Here is a 10,947-nt window from a genome sequence, read left to right as displayed (position 1 = left end):
ATCTAACACTGAGCGAGATTGGCCACGGACAAATGTGGGTCGTCTCATATTTAGGCATGAAAGATTTTTATCTATGGTCCAGTCCCATAGACGCGTCCCACATGCATCTGTTCTGTAACCCCATGATACGTGATGCGAATTGAAGTCACCAGTAAGGATGACTTGATTTTTGCAGCTAGCAAGCGCACTATCCAATTGGTATGTACTGTGTACGCCCGTAGGGAAATAAGCATTTATAATCGAAAAAGTACGGTAGCCTGGTATGCTAAGGTGTACTGCCAAAATTTCACATTCCGGAGACATTAACTTGAAAGCTATTTTAGCCTTATGACAGAATTTAGATGACAACAAAATCATTAAACCACCTCCTAGTGAAAGGCGATCTAATCGAAAAGGTCGAAAATCTTTAAAATTAAAATTTTTCTCTGGAGTAAGCCAGGTTTCTTGTAAAATTATTACGTCAGGGTTAAGATGTGTAGTTAAGCAATTTAAGTCTATTGAAGCAGAAATCAAGGAACGACAGTTCCACTGTAGCACTTTTAAAGGAGCTATGGTGATGATCTAATTGATATAATTACTTCAGCGACTACCGTCGCAATGTACTTTCTTGGATGCCAGAATGAGAAATAGGATTACCCTTTTTGTTTTTGGAATAGGGACAAGACGCTGTTACTGGAGAACCAGTTCGCTTATGCGGCCTGGTATCATGACCTGTTTCCATGTCATCCTGTGAGTCTGTCTGACGCGAAGAACAAGGATCGGATCCAACAAACGTTGGGTCCGATCTGGTATTCGGCGCTAGGACTGAACTGGCTACCTGTTCTGCAGCACAAGCAAGCGATTTGGTGATTGGTGTTGCGGCTGTTTGCAACAGCTGTGTCAAATGAGCGGTAAACACTTGGGAAATGCATTCAGTAACAGTTTGAACATTATGTTGCATTGCCTTTGTCATCGCTTTTTCCACTGCTGACTCAATGAGTTTAAACAAGTTGTCTTCATTTAAAGTCGACTGCCTCGCAGTGACGCCAGCGTATCCAAAAGCTCTGTCCTTGACGACTGCAATAGCCTCTTGCCGCGAACATCTTCGCCTGTCAATTACCTCGAGTACCTGCGCTTCATTAGCTTTTGCCGAGCAGTTTGCATAGTCCGCCGCATGGTTTCCTCCACACAGGCAGCATGTTTCGGTTTCAGCTGTGCACTCATTAGGGGAATGATCCTCACCACAGACGCGACAGCGTGCATTTGATTTGCAGCCTCCTGCACTATGGCCAAAACGCCAACAGTTCCGACACTGTAGTGGACGGGAAGGGAGAGGATCCACTCTAAAAATAAGTGGCCACACTTTTAGTTCAGATGGACAGGACATACCAGCAAACGTAGCAATGACCGATTCAGTGGCAACTTTTTCCCCGTTTACGAGTCGGTTGCATCGGTATACGGCTATGACACCAGCATCAGACAACTTCTCCAGAGTCTCAGTTGGGCTCAATCGAGAGTCTACGCCCCGGACAATGCCTTTAGTGCATGCTAGATGGGGAGGAATGAATGCACTCACCGGCACAGATGCAAAAATCTTACTCTTTAGGAGGTCTGCAACACAGGTCGGATCTGATGACCTACAAACTATTCCACCTCTTCCAAATTGTCGGACATCGCTTATCATTTGGAAGTGACGCGTCATGGCTTGGAGCTCGGCCTGGACAGCCTGTGGGTTGTTCAGCCGGATGAATCCACCACTCGAGGGCACCAGCGCGACAGGGATGCTGCTAACACCGCTGCGGAAGAAAGATTCCAAAGGTAAATCATCAGGAGAAAGGGAGGCTGACCAAGGGCTGGGCCCTTGCCCAGGAGAGTTTTTAGACATCAGCGCTGCTTCAAGCACTAGGTAAGTCCTGTAAATATGAGATGGTTAAGATGAGTAGGTCAAATCCACCCAAAACTCAGCCAAACCACCGCGCAGTTAGCTTGCCAGGAGACTTCAGCGTGGACGTCGGGACGCCGATCGAAGCAGTCAACCGTTCCTGGGCCGGCTGCCCGTTCCTGGGCAACCGTTCCTGGGCCGGCCGTTCCTGGGCCGTGCCTGGGCGGCCGGTTTTCCGTTCGTTGCCTCCGACCAACAAGATCACTGCTCTTCTTCTTCAGCCTCAGCTGGCCGATGATGACGATGACGCTTTAAAGAAAAGGGTTGCTGCTTAGCTCAGCTAACCCTGAATATAAGGATAAGTGTAAGTATAAGTTTTATCTTTCTGGTTCAACTGGAGGGGTTTCTGGCAAAAAAAAATTGCGTAGCTTGCACAGGAGGCGCTATGCTAAAGAGACAGCGGAGCTGAAGGGCACCTAGCTAGTCCTGGCTTTTGGGGTAGGCTAAGAAATACCAAGTCATCGCTAGCATTTCCTGCAATTTATTGAATATTGATCGATTATTGATTAGCTATTGATTGGCGATCGCAAGGAAGTGGCCACGTATTTGGGCTAGGCTAAGCACTACCAAGTCATCCCTAGCATTTGCCGAAATTTTCTTGATTATTGATTGATTATCGATCAGATATTGATTGGCTATCAATTGCCTATCGATGACTGACTAAGCTTAAGTAGTCCCAACCATGCTTAGCTAGACTTAGCCAGGCTCAGCTTCGGTTCTTCACAGGGGTATGTTCCATTGCGCTTGAACCCTTTCTTCACTGCCGGCAGGATCGGCCCACATTTTTGAAGTCAATAGACATATTACGCCCGGCTTAAATAGCTCCGCTGTTAAAAGCTGCCTGCACAGCTTGACTGTGTCCAGAAAACCCCTACAAGCAGTAGCACACGAGTGGTACAGGAAAGATTCAACAGACACGCATACAATAGTCACTTTCAATAAAGAGAAAATTCACCATTTATGCCTACAGAGTCTAATAATCTTTGCACAAAATTTAAACAATAAAATCGAAACGCTGAAATGTTCACATATATGTTCAGAAACAATAATATCAATAACCAAGCAAACATACGGCATCTACAAGCGAAGACATAAAATCAGATTTCAACGAAATATTTCCGCAGCTCAGCTTTGGTAAATCCTATTGTATGTTTATGCGGGTTTTGAACATGGGGCAAGTTATAAGACAACATTGTAATTTATAATTAGTGAGAAAAAACGGTATATTCCAGGTATTAATCGTTCGTGTGTGTATGTTAGCATGACGCATGTCCAAAGATGCCAGAGTAGAATAAATGTTGGCAATCGATGCCATCGAAGAAAGATTTTTTGTAACAACCTAAAGTTATACAAATTATAGACGCGGACAATGTTATGTGCTTCGAAAACATATTTGGAGGTAGTCGTATTATCAACATTGGCGATTATTCGAACAATTTTCTTTTGCAATACGAAAACCTCATTTGTTTGTTTTGGTCATTGTGGCACATAGAGTGAGAAAAAAAACAGTGCGCAATAAACTTGTAATTTACATTTCAAAGGAAAAGTTTCGCGACATCGGGACAGAGCCCAGCAGACGGAAGAGAGTTTCCTGCAGACAAGGTCAGTGTGGGCATCCCAGTTTAAGTAACACGAAAAATATACTCCAAGACTCTTATGCACTCCAATTATTTCTATTTGTTGATCTTCAAGGGAAGCATGCAGTGTGGTGTTATCGGTTTGTTTCTTCAAACAGATTCAGGCACATTCAAGCTGTATGTCGCAGCTTTTCGCCTGGAGGACTCCCAACAATGTTTGTTGGAAATAAAGTCATTGTCATTGTCAAATGAGCCATTCTTCCGCGTGGGTTTGGATCTCCTTGGCCCTTTTCCCGAGTCCAGCTCCGGCAACAGGTGGATCGCTGTGGCTACTGATTACGCGACGGGCTACGCCATCACTTGAGCGCTTCCCACGAGCTGCGTGACTGACGCCGCCGATTTCCTACTCCGGGATATCATTTTAGACCATGGCGCCCCGCAACCTTACCGACCGTGGCCGCACTTTCCTCTCCCAAGTCATCGCCAATATCCTACGCTCCTGTTCTACCAAGCACAAACTCGCTGCCTCCTACCATCCCCAGACCAACGGCCTTACTGAGCGACTTAATCGGACCATCACTGACATGCTATCGAAATACGTTTCACCCGATCACAAGGACTGGGATATTGCGCTACCCTATGTCACGTTTGCCTATAATTCGTCACGCCACGATACTGCTGGGTATCCCCCCTTTTACTTGCTCTTCGGTCGTGACCCCGTATTACCATTGGACGCTTCGCTCCCCTCGGTACGGAATTCACGGACCGAGTATGCCCGCGACGCCATCGCCCACGCTGACCATGCGCGCCAGCTTGCCCGTACTCGTTTGCCGGCATCGCATGACACTCAAAAGCACGCTTACAATTGCCGCCATCGTGAGACATACTATGCACCGGGCTCTCTCGTACTACTTTGGTCCCCTTGGCGACGTGTGGGGCTCTCCTAGAAACTCCATCCGTGCTACAAAGGTCCTTACCGCGTTCTACGCCAAGTGACTAATGTCACCTATGAGATCATCCCAGTGACATCCGTTGTGCCAACCGGTTCCACATCACCCGACGTCGTCCGCGTCTCTCGGCTTAAGCTCTATTATGCCCTTCCCGATTTTTCCGTCGGTGCTTTTTCCGCCGGGGGTTGTGTTACGCTGAGGAAAGCAGACGATGTCGACGACGGAGAAGAGGACGAAGTGGCAACAGCGTCTCTGTGTTCTCAGCTGCTGTCTATCTATCTCCTGTAAATACATCTTGTAGATAGTTTATACCCGTAACAATATTTGAGAAGTTGGTTAATCGATTAAGACTACTTATGTAATTAGGCGGAATGTAAAAAAAATTATCTCAGTATCTCTAAGGGACGGCAACAACATTACTATGGTTCTGTCCAGCTACGTGACATTTGCAATTTTTAAATCTTTGTGCACCCTGTATAATACTGCTGTTTTCTGTGCAGATGTATGCCTGATTTTCAAATTTGTGCCATCCTGGCTAGTTATTTTTTTTATAATGCGCGTGCGGTGTATAGTACACACTTGCATGGTTTTATTCAACATTTTCCAATTGTGGGAGTGTATGAGAGCGTAAGCTTCTGGAATGGTTATTCCTTATTAAAATTATCGAGCTGCTTCATGCACAATTTTTTTCGTATTGTGTCTTTGCAAAATAAAATGTATATGGGATTATTGTGTGGTGGGTGTAAGTCTATTTGTGGACAGGCTGTAGCATGCATTGCCAAACACGCTTACATTGGGATATTCTCATATGTGATTTAAAAAAAAAAGACAGTCACCTCTTTTTTTAGATCTTGCAAGAGCCACTCAGTCCTCAATGAACGAAAGCCGAATGAGTAATATACACGGTCTATGTTAAGTAGAATTGAAACGAAAAAAGGCATTTGCTCAGGTTTTCATCAGTAAGCTGTATTAGTGATGCTGTAACCGACGATAAGACGCCTGCCCTTCGTCCCGCCTAATAAATTCCGATTTGAAAGAGTTTTTACATAGCTGGGATGTGCATTCTCATCTTAAGTTCTAGCCATGAACAGCCACTTTCTGCTAGTGATTTGCGTATCGCAAGCTTGCGCCGTTTCTTTTCTTGAGTTATATCGCGGCCACACTAAATTCGCGCAATGGAGCTTGAACGGTTTTCTGAGTGCGAATTAAACTAGCGATAAGCATGAAATACAACATTTTCCTGTGCAGTCACTATTTTCTTCTGATAGCACGTGGGCTAACGCTTTTATGTTTTTATGCTTGGATGAACGGCTAGACCGGACGAAGCAAATTGTGCGCGAGAGCGTAACTTGAGTGGGCTTTGAGTGCTGCCCGATCGATCCGAGTTCACGTCATTCCCGCTCCTCACAAGGAACCTCCATGTTAGCGAAGCATTAAGTCTGGTATACTTATCCTTTAATCTGAAATAACGTATTTCCTTCGAGATTTGAGTTTTACTCACTACACTATGAACGAAAACTTAGCGGAAACGGAGCAATGTCAAGCCGCCGGCGCAGCTAAGCTGGGACCGCTGACCGCGGCGCCATCTATCGGCTCGCAACAGAGCTACTTGCTGCACCCGCGCGCTGCCGAACATAATCTGGACGATCGCGCGTGCGCAGTGTCAACGCCTAAATGTTCTTACACCGTGATCAGCAGAGACCAGACCGCTCCGGTAAAGAGATGTAACGTGGAGACTGACCGTCTGCGGAAGTAGGGGATTAACCAGCAAGCTAGTCGACGAGTTCATCGAGCGTCTGCATTTCCGGAAGAAGTTCCTTCTTCGAGATTTGCCCCGAGCTACGCCGAGATCGTCTGACTCCAAGACCAACACGGGTGAATACGATTGGACACTTAGTGTTCCTATTCATTTTGTACTTTACGAGTTGGACTCTTAGTGCTTGTCGTTTCCTGTTTTCCTGTTTTGTGAATACCTATCTGATTTGTATTGAGTTGTGTCTAGCCTAAGTGTGCAAGTGTGTGTGTGTAACTGCTTTGTGTGAATAATATATTATGTTGTGTTTTGACAACTCTGGGCTCTGACTCGGTCTTTCGATAGCAACCGGCGTTCGCTGGCGCACCAGAGGGCCCATTACTAATTGTCCTTGCTTTCGTGGGATTATTTGCGTAAGCTGATACGTCGGCCTTGGAATTTGGGCCTGCGTTAGCGCCTCGTTCTCGGGGTCTGTGACAGCGGTGCTTTTTCTTTTCGCGCGCGCTATGCAACGCATTGGCATTGTGTACTGGCGCGCGGTGCGCCGTGCGTTATTTGTGTGCTTGCGTGCACGCAGTCTTCCTCATTACTGCGATCACGCCGGCATGTGCCAGAACATCCAAAAACAAATTCCACTTCCAACACACCAGATCTTTGGCCTCGTTTTACTGTCATCGTTTCCGAAAACCAACATTTTCGTACAATGTGGCGTCATACACTCTCGGAAAATGAACACAAATGAAGGATGCACGACATGTTCATGACTACTAAACAGCACAAATGTTCAGACAGTGAAATAAAAAAAAAATAGAACACAAAACACGAAGGCCGTTTTATGTACACACATATAAAAAAAAGATTTCTATAGAATGCCCCAATTACCAAAGTACAGAACTATACAACATGTCTCAAGTGCTTTATGTTGCAATAAAACTTTTGTTTGGGCCAGTCGGTTCATAGCTGAAAACCTGACGAGCAGCGCAAAAAAACACGAACGAAGAAGACACACAGGACGGGCGCTTTATGTAGCTTTATGTTCGCTGCTTGTTGGTGCAACGATATTACTGTAACATCGTGCTCTTCTCAAATCAGCCATATTTACAATTATTAACCAAGACACAAACTGCACGCTCACCTGTCGTCTTTAGGGACCCGGAAGAATCTTGTAGGACTTGTTCTTGAAGCATTCGTGCCCCAGCGCACGATGCACGAGCGGTGCGAGTCTTGAAACATGGCGGAAAACGAGCGCACAGCGAGCGAAAACGGCGAGCACCTTACGAGAACCACGAAACCAACGAAACTGTCGACGCAGGCCGACGCTCGGAGATAACAAAACGCTCTGAGATAAGCTTGAAGCGGGCCAGCAGTGCAGGCTGCGCCGGCAAGCGTGCGCGCAGCCGGTCGAAGGTGAGGGAGTTAAGAGGGGGGGGGGGGGGGGTGAAAGGCGTAAAATAATCTATGGCCTGCGAGATTTACGTGCGCCGGTCGCACCAATCTCAGAGGTCATACCAGAGCGAATTTCGCCTTCCCGCCCGCCTAATGAATGGCGCTAACTAAGTCTGCCACATAAAGTCCCTATATAAGAAAAGTACCGCCATCCTTTGATCAACGCCGCTTCTCTCTCTCCTGTATCTCTGATTGGACTATGATAGCGCGCGCTTTCACTTCTTTATATTTAGTTTTTTTTTTTTTTTCCTCCTCAGAGCCATGTTGAAAGTCCTCTGCACCGCCGCAATAGCCGGCGGCCGCGGCGGGGCGCGCCCGGCCTGAAAGCTTCAACGTGGACTTTCTAGGTGCGCCACTCGACGTGCTTTCGCAAGCAAAAAGTAAGGAAAAAACAAGCGCTTTAGGAGAGGAAACGGTGGAGGAAAGAGTAGATGGCGGTACTTTTCTTATATAGGGACCGATAGGGAGAAATAACTTTATTGAGGAAAAATAGGGTTAAGGGTGCCGGAGGGTGGGTCCTTAGTCCAGGGGCGGTATTCTGTAAGAGTCTACCTAGTGGATGTGCAGGAAGGTGCCAGCCAGTCTCCTTCCTGCACATCAAGCAGCAGCCAATCAGCGACAGCCGAAATGGACAGTCCACTTGGTAGACTTACAGAATACCACCCCAGGACTCCAGTGGCCACCGCCACGCACCGCGCCTGGTCGAGGAGGTTAGAGTCTCCAGGTCAGTCCGGGCGAGGATGGCTGCCCAAGGCTCCCTAAAGGAATTTTGTGCTAAACGGGGTGAATTTGAATTTTGGGGTCGTGATTGGCACTCCCATGTCACATGGGGCAAGGATGCCCCCCCCCCCCTCCAGGGGCATTGATTGGCATATCTGGTTGGCCAGGTGGCATGCCATCGCCCCAGATGTGGGTGGGTCTACCGAAGCGGCGGAGTTTCCAAGCCGGCCACTATCACTTGCAATGCAATGCAGCTCTTGAAGTGGGCAGAAAGGCGCGCTCGTAAAGTTCACCTGTTACAATAAGCCCCCCTCACATGTTGTGTTGCTCTGCTTGTCGACGTCTGGCTGACTTTGGTGACGCGAGTAGTGTCATTGTTTCTTAACCTGTTCAGTCAGAAGTAGCGATTTCCGAGCGCCAGATAATTGTTTACTTTAGTTGTTTTCGTGGGACAGCGCTGGCCGACGGTCTTGGCGTCCAACGAAAGGACGAGCACTTTGCGCCCAAAGCGTACGGCTGAGCTTTTCCTGCATCCCTTTCCGCGCTGAAAGCTCGAAAACGCCCATCAAGTCGAACGGCGGAGCATTTGAATATACAACTCTAATGGCAGGCCTTCGAAAGAAATTTCGCGCCTTTGAAAACAAAATGACGTCACTTCTGTTTTTTACGGATATGACGTCAAATTATTTTTCTTCCGGCAGAAGTGCTCCCTCCTCACACAGATGGCGCTAAGCCCCATGAACCGCCAGGTTTTGAACGTATGGACTGCTACGGAAGCTTCGCTACCTGGTATATTTACCTTGGTTGCGTCGGGTCTCCTTTTCAGAGCATGGCGATGAGCCGTACTCCCTCAAGGGCTGCAGAAGATAGCGCCAACCTTCCTTTCTCATAACGAACCACTTAGTTCAGTGCACGCTCGGCAAACGGATGGGACGGCACACCATTGTTCGGTCGGCGGCGGAACTGCTGCTTTCGACGAGAAATGCCGTCAACGTCACCGGGAGCAGGCTTGCGCTCGCCGTGCGGACCCTGCGTTCTAGGCAGCCGAAGCCCAGGCTCGGTTACAGCGGCAGGCAGCGTATCCCATGTTAAAGGCCAGTCTTACCGAAGCCCAGCGTCAACGAAGGGCAGCGAACGCCGAGGCCAGCGAACGCGACACCCAATTCTGAGGGTATACGAAAGGCTTCGCATGCCCCCCTGTTCCCGGTAGGGGAAGGGCTGACAAATTCCTTTTTTTGCATAGTTCTGCTTACTGTAGCTTTAGGCAGCATTACTACTACGATGTCTCCATTAATTCATTCAGAATACTTCTGTGTATAGCGAACGCGATATACAGGTTACAAACAGGGATAAGGTGCCTCAGAAAAGCTGGCCAGCCTTTCAGAGGCACCTTATCCCTGTTTAAAACCTTTACATCACGTGTGCTACTCCATCTGTCAGCCCCCGTTACTTATTTTGTATAGTGAACTTTACGTTCGATTGTTATCCACGATGGTTTGGTAATTAAAAGCGAACAAGCTACTCTCTTCAACCACAGGTACACGCGGAATATCTCTCTGAGGCATCTGTGGGTTGTTCTTGCGCCAGATTTTTCAATGTTCCCTCGCATTTCTATCGACGTGTAGTCGGCAGCGGCTACGCAAATGCAGTTAATTAAGCCTGCCGTGCTCGTGACAGCGCATGTGTTCAATCGAGACTATGTCCCGCAGGCGACATAATAACGGAACGTTTCTTTTTTGTTTTCTTCCTGTTTATTCCTGCCTAGCACAACACATTCCACAACACCAGGTGGGACCTTCACGAGAAGCAATATAATTGAAATCGTAGGTTGAAAAATTAAAGAGTTCATGACAACTGTTGCGCAAAGGTAGCGACAATGACAGTCTACTTGCGGGCCGATCAAGTCAAACACATCAGCATTTCAAAATTTAAGGGCGCAGAGAAAAAGTTCCGGTACCAAGGTTTCTAAACGTCATTGAAACAAAAAATTGAATTACTTGTTGGAAAAAAAGGGCGCATAAAATAAGTCATCGTAGCAGCTGGACCAGAAATATCGGTTAGATTCAAGGTTGCCGTAATAACAAAATAACGCGCCCGAAACTAAACGAAGTACACAACAGTACACGCACACGCCCGTGGGGTCTCGACTAGTTTTTCAAGAGATGGCATTTCTCCGTCGGGTTCATCGGCGTATCGGTCGAGCAGCGAAACGCCTCGGCGAAAGGGGCGTAATTTCGCGCGGCCGCGTTGCATTCGCTCGACCAGAAACGTCCCGAGGCGCCTTGCTCACAAAGACTGAGACACGCGGTCATGAAGAACACTTGCAACCCAGTGTACTGCTCCATGCCTGGCAACCGAGGGTCTTGCGTAGATCCGTTCGCACTCTGCGTGAACAAAGGAAGATGCGTGATTCAGGTTAGATTAGATAGATAGATAGATAGATAGATAGATAGATAGATAGATAGATAGATAGATAGATAGATAGATAGATAGATAGATAGATAGATAGATAGATAGATAGATAGATAGATAGATAGATAGATAGATAGATAGATAGATAGATAGATAGATAGATTTCAT

Source organism: Dermacentor silvarum, chromosome 11 (assembly GCF_013339745.2).
Source record: "Dermacentor silvarum isolate Dsil-2018 chromosome 11, BIME_Dsil_1.4, whole genome shotgun sequence".
Taxonomy (NCBI): Eukaryota; Metazoa; Arthropoda; class Arachnida; order Ixodida; family Ixodidae; genus Dermacentor; species Dermacentor silvarum.
Note: the sequence above shows the minus strand (reverse complement) of the source record.